Here is a 22,473-nt window from a genome sequence, read left to right as displayed (position 1 = left end):
AAATTCATCGACTCATTATGCTCAATTAGTATTAAGCTTGTCATTTAAGTTTATCATGCCCGAAACGCTTTGCGTAATAGTGGCTTTAGGCATTGTATATATGTACTAGCTCTACCTATAAGTCAACCAATCTTTGTAAAAATTTATTGTATGTATGTACCTTACCTAAATAAACATTTTATTTTATTTTATTTTTTTTTTTCTTTATGCTCAATTAGTATTAAGCTTTAGTCATTTAAGTTTTTCATGCCCGAAACGCTTTGCGTAATAATGGCTTTAGGCATTGTATGTACTAGCCCTATCTATAAATCCATCAGTCTTTGTAAAATCTCTTGTATGTATGTACCTTACCTAAATAAGCATTTGATTTGATTTTGATTTGAGTTTAAAAATGCATTGATTAACACATTGAACAGAGTAGGGCTGAGGACACCTCCCTGTGGAGTGCCAAGTTCAAAATCTCTCGTTACACTCCTATGCCCTTGGAACAGTACAGATGACTTCCTGTTGGATAGATAGCTTCTTATCCACCGTAAAAGCCATCCTCCAACATTCATTTTAGCAAGTTCGCTCAGAATGACGTGTGGGTTAGCAATGTCAAAGGCTGACTTAAGATCTAGGAAAGTGGTATATGACCTATCAGTATGCAGAGTGAGGAATGTGGTAATACAGTGATGTGCACTCTTTCCATGCGTAAAGCCATATATCTGGGGAGACAACATGTTACTAATTCTGTAAAGGAGGCGGTTGAGAACCATCCTCTCAAGACACTTATAGAGACAACTAGTGAGGGAGGTTGGGCGTGATGTCTGGGGCCAGAGTTGGATATTGTCCTAATAGTAGCTTTGTGTTGAGTAATTAGAGGACGTAAATGATTTTGGGTAGTAGAACCCCAAGCACAAATACCATAGTTTTTTTTTTTTTTAGATATATACAAGAGTTGTTACATTCTTGTACAGCCACTAGTACGCGTAGCGTTTTGGGCAGGTCCCTGGAATACGATCCCCTGCCGCGAAGAATCGTTTTTTCATCCAAGTACACATTTTACTGTTGCGTTAAACAGAGGCTACAGTTAAGGTATTGCGCCCAGTAAATCCTCCCCGGCCAGGTTACGAACCCATGACATAGCGCTCGCTGTTGAGTTGTTGAGATAATAGTTGAAAACTTCCCACTTCCTTATAGTTGAGATAAGGATAGATAAGGGAGTAAAAGAGCGTCACAGGATGCTTATGGGGTACATACTAAATGAACTAAACTAACTCTTGTATATATAAATTAATTAATAAATAATGTAATCTCACATACCCATTGTACTTGTAAATAAATAAATTTATATAAGCTAAACTTAGGTTTAGGTTCGTTTCCTCGTCAGAATCTTTGTTTATATTCGTCACAGGGAAGTTTATGCATTTCGCTGTGCGGCTGCTCAGAGGTCGCCAAGTAATGTTTTGCTTTTCTTGTCCACTGGGTTACGTTTTTCCTTAAGGCAGTAATATTCAACTGACGGAATGATTGCGACGCCTGGTACACCTGCACTGCAAAGGGTATTCCGGTGAGCAGCGCCACTTGACGGTTTTCATTTGCCGTGTGACTTTGTTTTCATACTGGAATTCCAGTTCAGCAGTGTGCATATGTCTAGTTTCGTCGTCGCCCTTAAGTCAACAGCAACAACAACAGTGAAGTTGGTCTCCGACGCTTGTGGACAGTAAAAGACAAAAAATGGTAAGTGAACAAACTTGAAATCTGTCGTAAGTGGTCTTGAGCAATAACATTTAATGTATAGATTTAATTGTTTGAATAGAATGAATTAAGTGTTTACATTCATATAGATTGCAACCTCACATTTACATGACTCCTGGGACCTTATTTACTTTTTCATGAACAGCACCATTAGGTGAAAGGAAACTTATCCAGCCATTTTTGGTCTGCCAGGGAACTGAACCCAGGATTGCCGACTGTGAGTCAAGAATGAAGCCATCTATTCTATGAGGTATGTTTACTTTTTTTTTCTTATGGCAGCTTGGTTGTATTCCTTAATTGTGCTTGCTGGGGTTGAGCTTAGGCTCTTTAGGCCGTTGATTGACAGCCTCTCAACTGTCAATCAACTGTTGTACAGATTCCTGAGCCTATTGGCTTTTCTCATATCTGCATTTGAAACTGTGTATGACATCTGTCTTCACCACATCACTGCCTAGTGCATTCCATTGTTAGCTACTGACTCAAAAAATACTTCCTTCTAATGTCTCTATAGCTCATTTGGGCACTTAGTTTCCACCTGTGTCCCTTTGTGTGTGTACCACCTTTGTTAAATGAACTGGTTTTATCTGCCCTACGAATTCCTCCGAGAATCTCTGTGATTTTATCTCGCCTAACTCGTATTTTTTCCAGTGGTTTGAGGTTTAGTTCCCATAATCTCACCTTGTAGCTCATACTCTTCAGCTTGGGTACTAGTTTAGTGGCATTTCTTGGATCATTTTAAATTTAGTCATGTGCTTGACTAGATACGGACTTCACACTGGAGTGCATACTCCAGGACTGGCCTGACATATTTGGTATACAATTTTCAATATGATTTCATACACAAGTTTCTAAAAGCAGTTCTTATGTTGACTAACCAAACCGCTTATGATATCCTCTTAATGTGGGCTTCAGGGGGCAAGTCTGGCCTGGTATCAACCCCCAGATCATTCTCCCTCCCCTTTTTCTTCAACCCGTCCTCTTGCAAATTACGTCATTTTTCACGCACTCGGGCTAAAAATCAACGTAATTTAAATTGAAATCGGCCCACGAAAGTGACTTACGGTTTCGTTTTCTGTTTTGGGTTTTTTGGCTTAGGGTGTTAGGTTAGGAGAGGAAACTTTCAATTAACAGTTTTCATGATGTTTTGAAATTTTAGGAGAACTTCCTGCCCTTCTAACATACCAGAGGACCCTTAAACTTGCTGTGTTGGAAAACAAAATTCAAAAATTTAATTGTAAAAAAAAAAATCCATATTGAATTATGTCGATATTTGGCCATAGGGCATATGAGCGAAGAGCGATGTAATTTGTAAGAGGACGGGTTGGCTTCTTGAAGGATTTCATCTCCCAAATAATACTGTGTACTGTATCTGGCTTTCTGCTTCCTATATCTATCTTCATTCCTTTACTTTTGCTTGAGTTAAACTCTAATATCCATTTGTTATAAACTAACTAGACTATAGGAAACCATTAATAAATCATATGTATCTTTGCACTTACAATGGGGCCTCGACTTACGATGCTAATCCGTTCCCAGAGACAGATCGTAAGTCGAAATATCGGAAGTCGAAGCTATTTTTCCCATAAGAAATAAAGGGATTTGAATTAATCCGTTCCCCACCCTCCAAAATATTAACATAAAAATACATTTTATACTGAATACAATGTTCTTTTCTAACTACAATACAGTACCAAAGTTACTCTTACCTTTATGGAGGGCTCTTGATGGCGTATGGAAGATGGTGATGAGGGGGAAGGAGGAGAGTTGCTACTGTTTGGAAGGGGAGTCCCCTTCTATTATCACATCAGGCAGTGATGTTTTCTCTGGGGTACACTCTCTTAACTTTTGCCTGAATACCACTAGGACCTGGTTGTGGTTCAGTGCTTGTTTGTCTCAGTACAAATGTCTAGAGACATTTGTTTTTCCATTCGTTTTAACATTTGTCTGTAATGTTGCATCACTTTAGCACCCATAATGTCCTTTTTCTTAGCTTGTATGGTGGATATCATTGACTGAGATTTGTTGTACTGCCTAGCCAGTTCACCTACCCGCACACCATCTTCATATTTACGAATGATCTTGTTTCTGCTCTATGGTCATTCTTACATGGGATCTCATATGTTGAGCCTTACCACTGACTTTCCTGGGACTCATGGCATATTATATAATAATTACTTTAATGTTCAAAATGCAAAAAATCACCACAAAAGCGGAATTTCTTATAGGCGCGATCGTCACTAAGCAGGTAGCTGTAGTAAACTGAGGCAGGTCGGACCGCTTGACTGGGAACCACGCGCTCGGCCGACCTGAACGTGTACCAACAAATATCAGATGTCGAGTTGCATTTTTCACTGAAATTTATATCGTAACTCGAAATTATCGTAAGTAGGGTCAATCGTATGTCGATAGACCCTACTTATCCATGACCAAGGCATTGCCAACCTCATACTCTAGGGGCCTCGTAGCCTGGTGGATAGCGCGCAGGACTCGTAATTCTGTGGCGCGTGTTCGATTCCCGCACGAGGCAGAAACAAATGGGCAAAGTTTCTTTCACCCTGAATGCCCCTGTTACCTAGCAGTAAATAGGTACCTGGGAGTTAGTCAGCTGTCATGGGCTGCTTCCTAGGGTGTGTGTGTGTGTGTGTGGTGTGAAAAAAAAAAAAAATAAGTAGTTAGTAAACAGTTGATTGACAGTTGAGAGGCGAGCCAAAAGAGCAAAGCTCAACCCCCGCAAACACAACTAGGTGAATACAACTAGGTGAATACTCTACCACCGCTGACTTGGAAAAGTCATACAACTGGATTTCTACTGAAATCACACGAAGAGTGGAGGCAGGCCAAGTTTTACATACAACCCCGAAGCACCCGGGGTCGGTCGGTTGAGGGAGCCGGTCGGCTGAGGGGACAGCATGCTGAACTTGTGATCCTGGGTTCGATCCCAGGCGCCGGCGAGAAACAATGGGCAGAGTTTCTTTCACCCTATGCCCCTGTTACCTAGCAGTAAAATAGATACCTGGGTGTTAGTCAGCTGTCACGGGCTGCTTGCTGGGGGTGGAGGCCTGGTCGAGGACCGGGCCGTGGGGACACTAAAAGCCCCGAAATCATCTCAAGATAATCCGGGTGCAGGCAAATACAGTGACACCTAGGCTTACGAATGTCCCTACAGTACTTTGGACTTTTCGGGTTATGAGCCCAATTTCTTCGTAAAATTTGAATTGGGTTACGAGCTTTGCCTCGAGAAACATAGTTTGTTGATACACGTGTAGGCGACCTAGCACGTGGTTCCTGGTGGCACAGTCACCTGCGCTTCAGTTTACCACTGCCTCCCACTTAGTGACTACAGTACAACCTCAATTCAACGTACTATATGGGACCAACCCCAGTTCGTTGGAGTGTTGGATTCGTTGCAAGAGGTGACCTTCAGGAGGCGTTTGTGTCAGTGTCTTTTTTTTTCTTGTACACAATAAAAATGCATTATCATATTACATACTCTACCTATATATTACTTCTCTACTAAAAAATACTGTAATTCATAAATTTACCTTATTGTTGAAGTTATGTCCATCTTGAAGTTTCGTGAAGTTGTGAATGCTCTACAGTAAATACGTACTGCAGTGCATTATGCCGTTAGCACTGTGTTGATTAAAAGTAGTTCTGCTGTATGTTGAGTACTACAATACAGTTTATGAAAACTATTGTACACTAAAATTACTGCAACTTTAATTTTAACACTGTGTACACACTTAAATTTAACACTTGTTCTAACTGTTCACGCTGCACATGATGTTTTTAGATGTTTGCATCAGCTTTGCTGGTGCTCGCTGGTGCTGGCTGCTGTTGTACCAGTGCTGGGTACAACTGTGCTTGTGCTGGGTACGGCTGTTGTACCAGTGCTGGGTACAACTGTGCTCGTGCTGGGTACGGCTGTTCTCGTGCTGGGTTCGGCTGTTCTCGTGCTTGGTACGGCTGTTCTCTTGCTGGGTACGGCTGTTCTCGTGCTTGGTACAGCTGTTCTCCTGCTGGGTACGGCTGTTCTCGTGTTGGGTACGGCTGTTCTCGTGTTGGGTATGGCTGTTCTCGTGCTGGTTGATTTTCTGCTACTAGTTCTTGCAAAATATTGCTTCATTTTTGGCATTAATAAGGCACTATTAGTAAGCCCCTGAGACATTTTGTTTTATAACCAAAGAGCTGTACTAAAAAAATGGTCAATTCCACGATTATTCTTCCACCAGTGGATAAATACTGTACATCAATCGCAGACAAAGCTAAGGGCACTGGGTGCATACTGTACGAACGCAGACTAAGTCTATACGTACACCCTTCAGTAGGCTGGTGTTTAAGCCTGATCCAATAACATAAATTTCTCTTAAATATTTGATTTACATCAAATTATATATTTTTGGGTTATATATTTAGTTTAGCAACATTTTTACGATAATAAGAGCTATAAAAAATACTTATTTTGGAACTGATTTATTAATTTTATTATTTCGAAGCCATAGGTCACTGAACTGTGGCGTCAAAATTGAACAAAACACTGCCTGGTATTGTGTTCGATTTCCAGTAACATATTTCTCTCAAATATTCAATTTACATCAAATTATATATTTTTGGGTTACATATTTAGTTTAGCAACATTATTACGATAATAAGAGCTATAAAAAATACTTACTTTGGAACGGATATATTAATTTTATTATTTCGAAGCCGTAGATCGCTGAACTGTGGCGACGAAATCGAACACAAGAAGCATGGTGTTGTATGGACAGGGATTAGACCTGTCCACTCGTGCTATAGTTGTGCTGCCAATAACATGAATAATTTCTCAAATAGGAGATATCTATCTTATTACAGTATATTTTTCGTTTTATTTAGTTTAGTTTAATTAGGATAACAAAGAGTTATTAAAACACCAGTTTTAGAAATGATTTATTAATGTGAAACGTTCAAAGCCATGGGTCACTGAACTATGACAACACAGACGAAAGTGAGTGAAACCTCACTGTAAAGTGAGGTTTACTGTACAGTATTCCCTTATCTGTCCACCCTCACTTGTTTTGTTTCATCACAGAAAATGTATATAAGAAGATTTCAACATATTAGCTAGCTATTCACGCTTCAGCCTTTAAATTAATTTACAAAGATACGTGTGCCACAAATCGGTCAACGAAAATCATTGAAACTCAGTCGTTCACTTGTGTGGACAACTCTGGCTGGTGTTTGGTTAATATGCATCACTTCTTGTGGACCATTCTGGCTGGTGTTTGGTTCATATGATTCACTTGTTGTGTGGTCCACTTGTGTGATCCAACTTGTCTTATGAAGGAATTATTAATTGTAATCTGTGATATAATGAAACAGTTTTCCACCACTCTGTGAACTCTGTCCCAACATCATAAGCTTGTGGACCAATTGTGGTCCACTTGTGTGGTCCAGTTGTGTGGTCCATTTGTGTGATCCAACTTGTCATATGAAGGAATTATTAATTGTAATCTGTGATGGTATGGTAAAGTTTTCTACCACTGTGAACTCTGTCCCAAAATCGTAAGCTTGTGGACCACTTGTGGACCACTTGTGGACCACTTGTGGACCACATGTGCGGTCCACTTGTGTGGTCCACTTGTGTGATCGAACTTGTCATATGAAGGAATTAATAATTGTAATCTGTGATAGAATGTGAAAGTTTTCCACCAGTCTGTGAACTCTGTCTCGACGTCGTAAGCAAATCCGAACATCCCCCGCTTCGGCGAACCATTGTTCGTCGAACCGGGTGAGTAAATCCGGCCTGAAAAGTGTGCGAACTAGCCGGATATTCGTTGAATCGGGGTACATTGAATCGAGGTTGTACTGTATATAATTTGATGTAAATTGAATATTTGAGAGAAATATATGTTACTGGAAATCGAACACAACACCAGGCAGTGCTTTGTTCGATTTCGTCGCCACAGTTCAGTGACCTACGACTTCAAAATAATAAAATTAATAAATCAGTTCCAAAATAAGTATTTTTTATAGCTTTTATTATCGTAATAATGTTGCTAAACTAAATATATAACCCAAAAATATATAATTTGATGTAAATCGAATATTTAAGAGAAATTTATGTTACTGGATCAGGCCTAAACACCAGCCTACTGAAGGGTGTACGTATAGACTTAGTCTGCGTTCATACAGTATGCACCCAGTGCCCTTAGCTTTGTCTGCGATTGACGTACAGTATTTATCCGCCGGTGGAAGAATAATCGTGGAATTGACCATTTTTTTACTACAGCTCTTTGTTTATAAAACAAAATGTCTCAGGGGCTTACTAATAGTGCCTTATTAATGCCAAAAATGAAGCAATATTTTGCAAGAACTAGTAGCAGAAAATCAACCAGCATGAGAACAGCCGTACCAAACAAGAGAACAGCCGTAACCAGCACAAGAACAGCCGTACCCAGCACAAGAACAGCCGTACCCAGCACAAGAACAGCCGTACCCAGCACAAGAACAGCCGTACCCAGCACAAGAACAGCCGTACCCAGCACGAGAACAGCCGTACCCAACAGGAGAACAGCCGTACCCAGCAGGAGAACAGCCGTACCCAGCAGGAGAACAGCCATACCCAGCACGAGAACAGCCGTACCCAGCAAGAGAACAGCCGTACCCAGCAAGAGAACAGCCATACCCAGCACGAGAACAGCCGAACCCAGCACGAGAACAGCCGTACCAAGCACGAGAACAGCCGTACCCAGCACGAGCACAGTTGTACCCAGCACTGGTACAACAGCCGTACCCAGCACGAACACAGTTGTACCCAGCACTGGTACAACAGCAGCCAGCACCAGCTCAGAAGCAGCTGAACCCACAGCAGCAGCGAGCACCAGCAAAGCTGATGCAAACATCTAAAAACATTGTGTGCAGCGTGAACAGTTAGAACAAGTGTTAAATTGAAGTGTGTACACAGTGTTAAAATTAAAGTTGCAGTAATTTTAGTGTACAATAGTTTTCATAAACTGTATTGTAGTACTCAACATACAGCAGAACTACTTTTAATCAACACAGTGCTAACGGTATAATGCACTTCAGTACGTATTTAATGTAGAGCATTCACAACTTCACGAAACTTCAAGATGGACATAACTTCAACAATAAGGTAAATTTATGAATTACAGTATTTTTTAGTAGAGAAGTAATATATAGGTAGAGTATGTAATATGATAATGCATTTTTATTGTGTACAAGAAAAAAAAAGACACTGACACAAACGCCTTCTGAAGGTCACCTCTTGCAACGAATCCAACGCTCCAACAAACAGGGGTTGGTCCCATATAGTATGTTGAATCGAGGTTGTACTGTAATGATAAAGCCTCCTTCTCCACTGTGGAGTAATTCTGTTGGCATTTAGTAAATTTTTTAGAATAGTAATGTATTGGATGATTAATTCCCTCATCATCATCTTGCATTAGCACAGAACCAGCACCCCAGTCCAAAGCATCTATATATAGTTTGAATGAGTAGTCAGAAGTAATGAAGTCAGGAGTAGCTAACACTGGACCAGATGACAACATTCCTTTTAATTTAGTAAATGCATCCTGACATTCCTGAGACCATCTAAACTTTACATTTTTACATAGCAAGTTTGTCAAAGGAGCTGCAATTGCTGCAAAATTTTTATAGAACTTCCTATAATAAGCACACATTCCTAGATATCTTTGCACCTCGTTCTTGCTAGTCAGCACTGGATACTCTAATATATCATTTACTTTATTTTTGAGTGGTAACACCTTCCCATTTCCCACTTCATATCTTAAGTAAGAAATATTAGCTCTAGCAAAAGTACATTTATGTAAGTTTACAGTTAAATAGCCTCCTTTAAGCATTTTAATAGTTAACCAAACCTTTCATATGGTCCTCCCAATTATTGTGAAAAATTACAATATCATCAAAGTAAGCTCTACATTGTGGTATGTCTTTTAACACTAAGTTCATAAGACGCTGGAAAGTTGCTGGGGCATTTTTCAGCCCTAAAGGCATTACAGTGAATTCATACAACCCATCTGCAGTTATAAATGCACTCATCTCCCGAGCTCTTGGTGTTAAAGGAATTTGCCAGTACCCTTTTGACAAATCTAGTTTGGTTACAAACTTGGCTTTACCAACACTGTCAATACAATCATCTAATCTAGGTATTGGAAAGTTATCATCAACAGTCATTACATTTAGCTTACGGTAGTCAATGACCAACCTCTGAGTTCCATCCTTCTTTGGAACCAAAATACAAGGACTACTCCAACTGCTGCTTCTAGTTCTCACCAATCCATGTTGAAGCATGTAGTCGACTTCTTTCCGGATGAGATTCAACTTGGTAGGGTTGACTCTATATGGGTGTGACTTGACTGGTTGGTTGTCGGTCACCTCGATGTCGTGGTGAATAACTGAAGTCTGGGTGGGAATATCGCCAGAGATGTCTGCATGAGAAGTCAGCAACTGCTCCAAGTCCTGCTTCTGCTCTGATGACAAATGTTCCACCATTTTCTGGACATTATCCAACCACTCCCCATTGCTAAAATAATGTACATGAGCATTAGGTACACTATTAAAATCACATTCCCCATTATTCTCATCTACATGGGCTACACTAAACACCTGGTTGGTATTGGTAGTTCCCTTCTGTGTTAGTTTCATCCTATTCACATGCACTATTATTTCCTTTCTCCTGAGATCAGGTGTTTGGATTACATAATGGGTGGGACTGAGTTTCTTTATCACTGTATAAGGACCTTGGAACCTATGCAACAATGTTGGTCCCTGTCAGGCCATTAGTACCACCGCTTTATCACCTGCCTCAAAATGTCGTTGCTTTGTCTTTTTATCGTACTGTGCCTTCATTTTTCCTTGAGCTTCTTTAAGATGAATTAAGGCTTTAGCCCTGTTTTTATTTAACTTATCTTGTAAGTCATGAATATAGTTTACCCGCACAACACTTTTTGGATTTCCGACCAACTTATCTCTTAAGATGGTTAGTAGACTTCTCACCTCATGGCCAAAAACTAATGAGTTGGGTGAACACCCCAGGGACTCTTGATAAGTATTCCTCAGTGCCATGAGCAGCAGTGGAAGACCATCATCCCAGTCTCTGCCAGTTTCCATGCAACTGGTTCTCAGCATTTGCTTAAGGGTTTGGTGCATCCTTTCCAAAGCACCTTGGCTCTCAGGAAGGTAAGTAGTGGATGTCTTACGGAGGATGCCAAACTCCTCACAAAACTGCTGAAAACCTTTGGAAGTGAAATTAGCCCCATTATCTGTCTGTATTACTTTTGGTAAACCAAAAATAGTACAAAATTTCATTATGCGCCTTACTACCACTTTCGTTGTAGCATTTCTCACAGGGAATGCCTCAGGAAAACGTGTAGTCTGACACATCATGGTGATGATATACATATTACCACTCTTGGTTCTAGGCAATGGGCCTACTACATCAACAATAATATGGGTAAAGGGTTCCTCGGCTACCACAATTGGCTGTAAAGGGGCTTTTGGTATTACCTGGTTTGGTTTGCCAGTTTTTATACATACTGGACATTCATTACAATACTGGATGACATCTTTCTTTAATCCAGGCCAGGTAAAGTACTTGCCTATTTTATTATGTTTTTGCAATACCCTGATGACCACCTATTGGTGAATCATGGGCTACCCTTAGCACTTTTTCTCTATAACCCCTCGGAAGGACTACTTGATTAACTACCTCCCAAGTGTGTGACACAGGTGAGCTCCTAGGTCTCCACTTCCGCATCAACACCTCTTTAGTGCAGTAATAAGTCATAGCCTCCGATTCTGCTTCTAGTTCAGTAACTGCCTTATTATGCAAGTCAGTCAACGTAGGATCATTTCTTTGCTGATGAATAAAATTTGATTTTGATCTCAAGTCTGAAGAGCCAGAAGTGGTAACTGGACTACTCTCTTCCCTTCCCCTTTTCCTAGGTGGTTTGGTGGAGGTGCTCCCCATCCTGTTCCCATCTGCTTCTTCCAATTTGGCCATAAAAGTGTCGCAAAGATCCACTTCACCATTTGATTTGTTAACCTCTAATTTTGCCTCCTGACTTACATTATTGGGAGTTTGTGATATTTGAGACTCTGATTTTGACTGGGTCACGGCACATGCTGGGTACATTATCTTGTCCTCAGGATCTGTCCATGCCCTAATCACCTCTGGCTTAGTTAGCATTATTGGGTGGTCATCTCTTTTTAACTCTATTACCAGCAAGATCATTCCCCACAATTAGATCAATGCCAGCAACTGGTAATTTAGGATTAACACCTACTAAACTTTTGCCTTTCGGTCCTCAAGCAGCCAGAGTTGCCACAAATATATTTTCGCGCTATTTATTTACAATGTCTAGGCGCATTTTATCCAATTTTTTTCACTAATTGTGTTTCATATAATGTTTGAACATATTTTATATCAATAATTGTTGCATATTTGAGTATACACAGGCGTACACAAATGTTTTCAATTACGGCAATATAATATGTCATTACAGTCTATTATATTGTATGTTCTGCTTATATTTTTAGATATTTACACACATGCACACGCTATCTGCTTATATGTTTAGATATTTACACACACGCACACGCTATACACACTTTGAAGCACACTTAGAAGTTTTCTAGACTGTGGTAGTCATTGAAGCAGTCAACAGCACATAATGGGATACCACACGTTTCACACCATGTTTGCACAAGCTTCCGTTTCTGGTCTCTACGTGTCATTGTTTTACACACCAAGCAATCACGTTGGGCTATTGCACGCTTCCCAGCTGGTGGCAAATACTTGAGTCTGTGTGCTAGGAAGCCTTCAGTGTGAGCGAGGCATGGAGTACCAGCATGCTGCAACAGTGGGTTTATGATGGGCCGCTGAATCCCTGGGACATCTTTTGCAAACTTTCCTAATAACTGTATTGCAGTATCAAATACAAAGTCACGGAAAGTGGGCTTACGTCCAGTTCGCACAAGGTACATGTTGAAACAGTTCAGCATGCTCATGTCCACAAGATGGAAGAACACTTTTTTCGTCCACCTACATGTTTTCCGCACACACTCTGCAGTGCCAATCATCATGTCTGATTTATCAATCAACCGCATGTTGATATTATAGTCTAAAACACAGTCTGGCTTATACAGTGGTGCGTTTGTTTTATGGCTCACTTTCCCACTGTTCACCATTGTTCCATCATGAATTGTTGTCAACAAGTTCACCTCTCTTTTGTCTTTCCACCGAACTGACAGAATGTTATCACTTTTCCTTCTCTGACACTCGCCAACTGCAGTGTCGTTGTCAAACACAGGCATTTCCCTTCGTTGTGGCTTTACTGTACCAACCAATCCGGTTCTATTTTCTAGCAAGAACCGAGCTAGCAAGGGACTTGTATAGTAATTATCCGTGTATAAAATGTGTCCCTTGTTCATCCACGGAGCCATGATGGACTTCACTACACTCCCTGAGAATCCATGTTCGTCGTTACCGGGAATGTCTACATCACTAGCCGAGTACAGAATCATGTGTAACACGTATCCTGTCTCACAATCACAAAGAACAAAAAATTTCAGGCCAAATCGGTTTCGTTTTGAGGGAATGTACTGCTTGAATGGAACACGTCCCTTGAAAAGTACGAGAGATTCATCAACCACCAGCTTCTGTGCTGGTACGTAAAAATCTCTGAATTTTCCAATAACATCGTTCATGTAGTGCCTCACTCGCCACAGTCTATCATCATCTGTTCGGTCCTGAACACTTCCAAAATGTAGACACCTGAGGAGTATCTGAAACCTGTCTCGTGACATATATTTCCCGAATAAAGATGTTGTTATTGTATGTTCCTTGCTCCAATAGTCACTTATTGCATGTTTGTGACAGTGCTTCATCAACAAACAGAGTGCCAAAAACACATACGTTTCCACAACTGTGGTATTTTTCCAATGCTGCAGTCGTGAAGATTCTGTGATTTGCCTTTCAATCAGGTAAGCAGCATGCAGGTTCGTTTGGTGTACAATGTATTCCATGAGTGGTTCATCATAGAATGCTGTAAAATATTCCATCTCAGCCATGTCCTCACCTTGATTAGGGAAAAGGTTTGTAATCCCTACATCTTTATCGTCAAAGTGAGGAATATTAGGAATAAAATCGTCACCATCACTCCACACAAGTACACCAGGCATCCTGCGAGATGCGGAGGAAAGACGGCGAGGAAGCGATGCATACCGGCGACCAGGAGCTGAATACCGTCTGCGAGAAGCACGGCGGCTACGTGCACGTGAGGTACGTGCACGTGAGGTACGTGCACGTGAGGTACGTGCACGTGAGGTGAGTGCACGTGAGGTGGGTGCAGGTGAGGTGGGTGCTCGTGAGGTGGATGCACGTGAGGTGGGTGCACATGAGCTGGATGCACGTGAGGTGGGTGCACGTGAGGTGGATGCACGTGAACACGAGGGTCTTGGTCCCTCATGTGGTGCCATGCGGTGGCGCTTGGCTGGGCGAGATGCTTCTGACGCGACAATTTCTCGCCCAGTTACACTACTGGTACCAGCCACAGGCTCAGTAAAACTATGATCTGAGTCACTAAACCCAGAAAAGGAGTCACCTCCCTCTGACTCGTCACCCTCAAACAGTAAATATCCACAGGAACTGTGAGGTCGTGGTAGAATTTGGGTAGAAACTGGCCGAGGAGGCATGGGTGAGCGTAGAGGCCTTGCGATGACATGGCGGTCATTGTCACTCTCACTGCTGCTGCTACTATCACCCAACAACTGTGTATAATCCTCATCATTGTCTGAATCATCAAACACACTTTCTTCACCTTCAGAGAATAATTCGTGGGCTATTTGCTCTGGGGTGAGGGATTGAGTGGTGCGTGCCCGAGAGGCGTTTGACCATGCGCTTGCCATGGTGACTCTCGCTAAACTGAGGCCTCCCACGCCTTCGGTTCGTGAGCGGGAATTTTTTTCAAAATGGCCGCTGTTTACTATAGCCCCTGGGGCAGCGTATGGGAACCCCAGCTACATCGCGGGACATTCAAATCGTGCGCGGCACCCATATACGTCATATGACGTGAAGCGCAGTTGACTGGTACAACGTCTAACACGTCATATGACATGATGCGCACTTTAAGGGTTAATAAAATCACACTCTAGGTTTACTTCTCTCAAGTGTACAACCTGGAAATCTCCTGTGATTCCCTGTATAATCATTACCTCCCCAGTCTCTGTAGACTGTATACAGTACAACCTCGATTCAACGTACCCCGATTCAACGAATCTCCGGCTAGTTCGCACACTTTTCAGGCCGAATTTACTCACCCGGTTCGACGAACAATGGTTCGCCGAAGCGAGGGATGTTCGGATTTGCTTACGATGTCCAGACAGAGTTCACAGACTGGTGGAAAACTTTCCCATTCTATAACAGATAACAATTAATAATTCTCTCATATGACAAGTTGGATCACAAAAGTGGACCACACAAATGGACCACACATGTGGACCACAAGTGGTCCACAAGCTTACGATTTTGGGACAGAGTTCACAGAGTGGTGGAAAACTTTCTCATTCTATCAGAGATTACAATTAATAATTCCTTCATAAGAAGTTGGATCACACAAGTGAACCATATGAACCAAACACCAGCCAAAATGGTCCACACAAACACGAGCCAGTGATCCACACAAGTGAACAACTGAGTTTCCATGATTTTCGTTCACTGATTTGGGTCACACGTATCTTTGTACATTAATTTAAAGGATGAAGCGTGATTACCTAGCTACATGTGGTAAAATCTCCTTATAGACATTTTCTGTGATGAAACAAGATGAGTGAGGGTGGACAGATAAGAGAATACTATACTGTAAACCTCACTTTACAGTGAGGTTTCACTCACTTTCGTCTGTGTGTCGTCATAGTTCAGTGACCCATGACTTTTGAAAGTTTCATATTAATAAATAATTTCTAAAACCAGTGTTTTAATAGCTTTTTATTATCCTAATTAAACTAAACTAAATAAAACCGAAAATATGCTGTAACATGATAGACATCTGCTCTTTGAGAAATTACTGTATGTTATTGGAACAACTCTAGCGTGAGTGGACGGGTCTAATCCCTGTACACACACCATGCGTTTCTCGTTTCAATTCGTCGCCACAGTTCAGTGACTACGGCTTCGAAATAATAAAATTAATAAATCATTTAATCAATGGTCATTTAACAGATGATGAGATTATACAAAATGTTACTGGCACTGTTGACGACGACGGAAGGGAAGATGAGGATGAGAATGATAGCAGTTTACAATCTGCTTCGTGTGCTGATGCATTGTTCTATGTTGAAAAACTCCTTGATATTGTTTCACAAACTGACAATCCAGAGCTACCAGGCTTTTATGAACACCTAAGGACGATGAAAGATATTTGTCTCAAGGACATGACACAAAGAAGGAAACAAATGAAAATGAGTCAATATTTTTCACGAACTAGCAGCAAATCAACCAGCACAGCCGTACCCAGCACCAGCACAGCCGTTCCCAGCACCAGCACAGCCGTACCCAGCACCAGCACAGCCGTACCCAGCACCAGCACAGCCGTACCCAGCACCAGCACAGCCGTACCCAGCACCAGCACAGCCGTTCCCAGCACCAGCACAGCCGTACCCAGCACCAGCACAGCCGTACCCAGCACCAGCACAGCCGTACCCAGCACCAGCACAGCCGTACCCAGCACCAGCACAGCCGTACCCAGCACCAGCACAGCCGTTCCCAGCACCAGCACAGCCGTACCCAGCACCAGCACAGCCGTTCCCAGCACCAGCACAGCCGTACCCAGCACCAGCACAGCCGTACCCAGCACCAGCACAGCCGTACCCAGCACCAGCACAGCCGTACCCAGCACCAGCACAGCCGTACCCAGCACCAGCACAGCCGTACCCAGCACCAGCACAGCCGTTCCCAGCACCAGCACAGCCGTACCCAGCACCAGCACAGCCGTACCCAGCACCAGCACAGCCGTACCCAGCACAGCCGTACCCAGCACCAGCACAGCTGTACCCAGCACCAGCACAGCCGTACCCAGCACCAGCACAGCCGTACCCAGCACCAGCACAGCCGTACCCAGCACCAGCACAGCTGTACCCAGCACCAGCACAAAAGCAGCTGAAGCCAACACAGCAGCAGCGAGCACCAGCAAAGCTGATGCAAACATCTAAAAACATCGTGTGTGAAGTGAACAATTAGAATAAGTGTTAAATTTAAGTGTGTACATAGTGTTAAAATTAAAGTTGCAATAATTCTAATGTACAATAGTTTTCAAGAACTGTATTGTAGTACTCAACATACAGCAAAACCACTTTTAATAATACAGTGCTAACGGCTTAATGCACTGCAGTACCTATTTACTGTAGAGCATTCACAACTTCACAAAACTTCAAGATGGACATAACTCTAACAATAAGGTAAATACATGAATTACAGTATTTTTCGTATAGTTAAATATAGGTACAGTAAGTAATATGATACAATGCATTTTTATTGTGTAAAAGAAAAAAAAAAGACACTGACGCAAACGCCTCTTGAAGGTCACCTCTTGCAACGAATCCAACGCTCCAACGAACTGGGGGTGGTCCCATATAGTACGTTGAATCGAGGTTGTACTGTATATTGTAACACACACTCTAATAATAAAGATTGGGATTCTCCTGTATCCCTCAAAATTTTAACATCATGCCACAAACCATTTTCCATTTGATATAAACGCTCCAAAATGATTTATAGCAAGTGCTTTTTTCCCCATTATTTTTGTTACACCTTTGGTTTTCCTCCCATCACACATTGTGAGTGCCATAGGCCTCTTTTCTGGGTGAAGAAACCAACAACTCTTAACAACATGACCCTTCCTATGGCAGTAGGAACACTGTTTCAACTCTGGGTGAGGCTTATTACTAGTGAGATCCTCTTTGGGTTTCACATTACTCTCTTAGCACCTGGCACCTTTGAAAAAGTGTTTCCTTGACCTGCTGTTGGGTACATGTGGACCCAAATCTGACTGAGGAGTTTACTGTTCGACCAGATCCTTGTCCATTTGATTGAATTTTATTTTTAAAAGTTACTTTATGCATCAACTCATATTCATCTGCTAATTTAGCCAACTCATAGATATCTCTGGGTAATTTCTCTGCCAAATACAAAGCCACATTAGAAGGTATGCAAGATAAAAATTCTTCTACTAGGAGTAAATTTTTAAGAGAGTCCAGTTCCCTAATTTTTTCTGCATCTAACCATTTATTAAACATGTGATATTTCTCTTGTGCAAATTCTACCAAGGTTTGACTTGGGTCTCGTCTCAGTTGTCTAAACTTCTGCCTATAAGCCTCAGGAACAAGTTGATAAGCAGTAAGGATGGCTGCTTTTACCTTATCATAGTCAGAACTGTTACTCAAAGGCATAGCTGCAAATATCTTCTGTGCCTTTCCCACCAACTGATCTTGAAGAAGAGATACCCATTGTGTTTCAGGCCATTCCATACTCCGGGCTAACTTTTCAAAATGTATGAAGAATTGGTCTGGGTCAGACTCTCAGAATAGAGGAAACTTGACATTTTTGTTAATCTTTAACTGCCTAGGTGTTCCTAAATCGTCAACACCGGTATTTTCTGATCTAATTCCCAAATCTGCTAGCCTAATCTGTAACTCTTATGTATTTCTGAGCTTGTCCACTTCTAACCTCTTCATAGCTAGTTCTTGAGCTTGCTCTGCCTCTATCCTCTTCTGAGCTTGCTCTGCCTCTATCCTCTTCTGAGCTTGCTCTGCCTCTAGCCTCTTCTGAGCTTGCTCTGCCTCTAGCCTCATCTGAGCTTGCTCCAACTCAAATTGCAACTTCTTTAGTTCCAATTCTGCCTGCCACTGCAACTGAGTCTCTACCTTTCCTGTAGTTACAACATTTGCACCACTGGTGGACGGGGACTGCTCTAATATTTCCTGTGGAAGAATTTGCTCATCTACCCAGTGTATCATTATTTCTCTTAGCAGTTCCGTCTTCACCATTCCCATGTGCAATAATAGTCCATAGTGCTTGCCAACAGCCACTAGGATAGACTTTTTTGCCGCTTTCAAACCCTTAACACTAGGATTGTCGACAATTTGTTGTGCTACCAAATCCATTTTTAGTGTGCTAAGATAAAGCAGACTCCAACACAAATTTATAATTCTGCACCACCTTTCTCTTTTTAGGCTGAGAATTTGTTTAGAAAACTGATAAGGACAGTGCTTAGTTTACTTGACTGCCCTGTCAACTGGTAAATTTTTTGGACTCGGGACCAGACACAAAAATTTCTTAAAACACTTTTCATAAAGTTTAATAATATGTACATAAATAAGTAATAAAGTTCATATTCATATTATACCATTATTAAAAATATCCTAAATTTCTACACAAGTTAAAGTGAAGAAAATAAGCTACACAATTTTTATATCAGGTTACACCTACAGGCTATCCACTTTTATTAGGCTTTCGATCAGGCTTATCCAATATGTAAGGTGCTCTCGGACAAGCTACCCAATTATATCACGGGGCCTGGTCTTACTGATGTTATCAGCAGCGATACGTTTTTGTTGTCATAGAGAGCTAGTGAGAATTTGGTGGTGGTGGTCCTTACAATGTTGTCTAGGGAGTATGAGGAGAAAGAGAAACAGCCTAGTACACAAGTCACAAATTTATATGTACAAGTCACACAGGATTACATTTAACAAGGCGTTTTCCTTACAACATAAGATCACTATGTATTATAAACTCAAGTGGCTCTGACCACCCCACGGCTCACTGTCCCATTCCTGGTGTCATGCACCCAGCCACAAACTGCTATCATCCAACGACACATATATTTTTGCCTCTAGGAAACCTGGACTCTTATAAAACCTCTCCAACTTCTGTAATATTACTCTACCCAATCTTGCAACCCTGGATATAGACAAGGATAGGCTTATCTGACTGAACGGCCAGAGAAAACCCCCTCAAATAGCAGGAACGGTCGGCAGCGCTACACCTCCCCCTTCAGTCAAGATGGCGTCCACCTGTCTTGCATCATCGCCCTTTAATACTCTACTCTTTACATATGCTATCAAACACATTAATGATTTTATTTGCTATATTCCCCCATGCATACTATTTTATAGAGTTCATTTTTCCCTTACATAGGCTTTTCAAGTTCACATTATTTCTGATGATCTCCAGCTGAGAAGGCACTACTTTACTGGGCGGAGGGGGTACAGTTGTTGTGTTAGTCATCTCTTCAGAGGTTGCATGGCGTTTCACTTTCCTTCTTATGATGTCTTCAACGAAACCATTGGAGAAGCCATTGTTGACTAGGAGCTGCCTTACCCTACAGAGTTCTTCATCGACTTGCTTCCATCCTGAGCTGTGGCTGAGAGCACAGTCGACATAAGCGTTAACAACACTCCTCTTGTACCTGTCTGGGCAGTCACTGTTGGCATTGAGGCACATTCCTATGTTTGTTTCCTTAGTGTAGACTGCAGTATGGGAACCTCCGCTCCTTTCCATGACTGTTACATCTAGAAAGGGCAGCTTCCCATCCTTCTCCATCTCGTAAGTGAAACGCAACACAGAATTTGGCTCAAATGCCTCCTTCAGCTCCTGCAGATGTCTGACATCAGGTACCTGTGTAAAAATGTCGTCAACATACCTGCAGTATATGGCTGGTTTCAAGTATAGTATATGGTATATACTACACTGCCACGTGTTGCTGTGGCTCAGCCTGGTTAAATGGAAAAGAAAGGAAAGAGAAAATGCACGTTTCTAACATATTTAATTTCACAATGCTTGTGGGTATACAATATTTTTTCTTGTTCCAATGCCTGTGGAGATGTAGAAATTGTCTGATTGCTGACTCTAGAACTCGCAACATATACTTGTCCATGTAATTACCTAAGTGTAGTTACAGGATGAGAGCTACGCTCGTGGTGTCCCGTCTTCCCAGCACTCTTTGTCATATAACGCTTTGAAACTACTGACGGTCTTGGCCTCCACCACCTTCTCACTTAACTTGTTCCAACTGTCTACCACTCTATTTGCGAAGGTGAATTTTCTTATATTTCTTCGGCATCTGTGTTTAGCTAGTTTAAATCTATGACCTCTTGTTCTTGAAGTGCCAGGTCTCAGGAAATCTTCCCTGTCGATTTTATCAATTCCTGTTACTATTTTGTATGTAGTGATCATATCACCTCTTTTTCTTCTGTCTTCTAGTTTTGGCATGTTTAATGCTTCTAACCTTTCATCGTAGCTCTTACCCTTCAGTTCTGGGAGCCACTTAGTAGCATGTCTTTGCACCTTTTCCAGTTTGTTGATGTGCTTCTTAAGATATGGGCACCACACAACAGCTGCATATTCTAGCTTTGGCCTAACAAAAGTCATGAACAATTTCTTTAGTATATCGCCATCCATGTATTTAAATGCAATTCTGAAGTTAGAAAGCATAGCATAGGCTCCTTGCACAATATTCTTTATGTGGTCCTCGGGTGATAGTTTTCTATCTAGAACCACCCCTAGATCTCTTTCTTTATCAGAATTCTTTAGAGATTTCTCACATAATATATAGGTTGTGTGGGGTCTATGTTCTCCTATTCCACATTCCATAACATGACATTTATTAACATTAAATTCCATTTGCCAAGTGGTGCTCCATCTACTTATTTTGTCCAGGTCTTCTTGAAGGGCATGATAATCATCTAAATTTCTTATCCTTCCTATTATCTTAGCATCATCAGCAAACATGTTCATATAATTCTCTATACCAACTGGTAGATCATTTATGTACACAATAAACATCACTGGTGCAAGAACTAAACCCTGTGGTACTCCACTTGTGACATTTCTCCATTCCGATACATTGCCTCTGATTACTGCCCTCATTTTTCTATCAGTCAGAAAATTTTTCATCCATGATAGCTTACCTGTCACCCCTCCAATATTATCCAGTTTCCAGAACAACCTCTTATGTGGAACTCTGCCGAAAGCCTGTTTTAGGTCCAGATAGATGCAGTCAACCCAACCATCTCTTTCCTGTAATATCTCTGTGGCTCGATCATAGAAACTGAGTAAATTCGATACACAGGATCTTCCAGATCGAAAACCATACTGTCTGTCTGATATTATATCATTTCTCTCCAGGTGTTCTACCCATTTAGATTTAATTATTTTTTCCAATATTTTGACTATTACACTAGTCAATGATACCGGTCTATAATTAAGGGGGTCTTTCTTGCTTCCACTTTTGTAGATTGGAACTATGTTAGCCTGTTTCCACACGTCTGCTACGATTCCTGTACACAGGGATGCCTGAAAGATCAGGTGAAGTGGAATGCTGAGCTCAGATGCACATTCTCTCAGAACCAATGGTGAAACGCCATCTGGGCCAGCTGCTTTGTTCTTATTTAGCTCCTTGAGCATTTTTTCCACTTCGTCTCTAGACACCTCTATGTACTCTATGTTGTTCTCTGGAATTCTTATTGTATCTGTTTCCCTGAAGATTTCATTTTGTACAAACACACTTTGGAACTTTTCGTTTAATGTTTCACACATTTCCTTTTCCTTTTCCGCGAATCTATTTCCCATTTTCAACCTCTGAATATTATCCTTTACCTGCAATTTGTTGTTTATGAATTTATAGAATAGACCTGGTTCTGTTTTACATTTGTCTG

The 22,473-nt window shown here is 41.4% G+C and overlaps 1 pseudogene; it reads left to right on the top strand.

Annotated features, from left to right (window-relative positions):
* Positions 1-1,385: 1,385 nt before the first annotated feature.
* LOC123747180 (zinc finger protein 271-like) overlaps positions 1,386-22,473 on the top strand; it is a 40,836-nt pseudogene continuing 19,748 nt past the window's right edge.

Source organism: Procambarus clarkii, chromosome 77, assembly GCF_040958095.1.
Source record: "Procambarus clarkii isolate CNS0578487 chromosome 77, FALCON_Pclarkii_2.0, whole genome shotgun sequence".
Lineage (NCBI taxonomy): Eukaryota > Metazoa > Arthropoda > Malacostraca > Decapoda > Cambaridae > Procambarus > Procambarus clarkii.
Note: the sequence above shows the minus strand (reverse complement) of the source record. Positions and strands in the feature narration are given on the sequence as shown.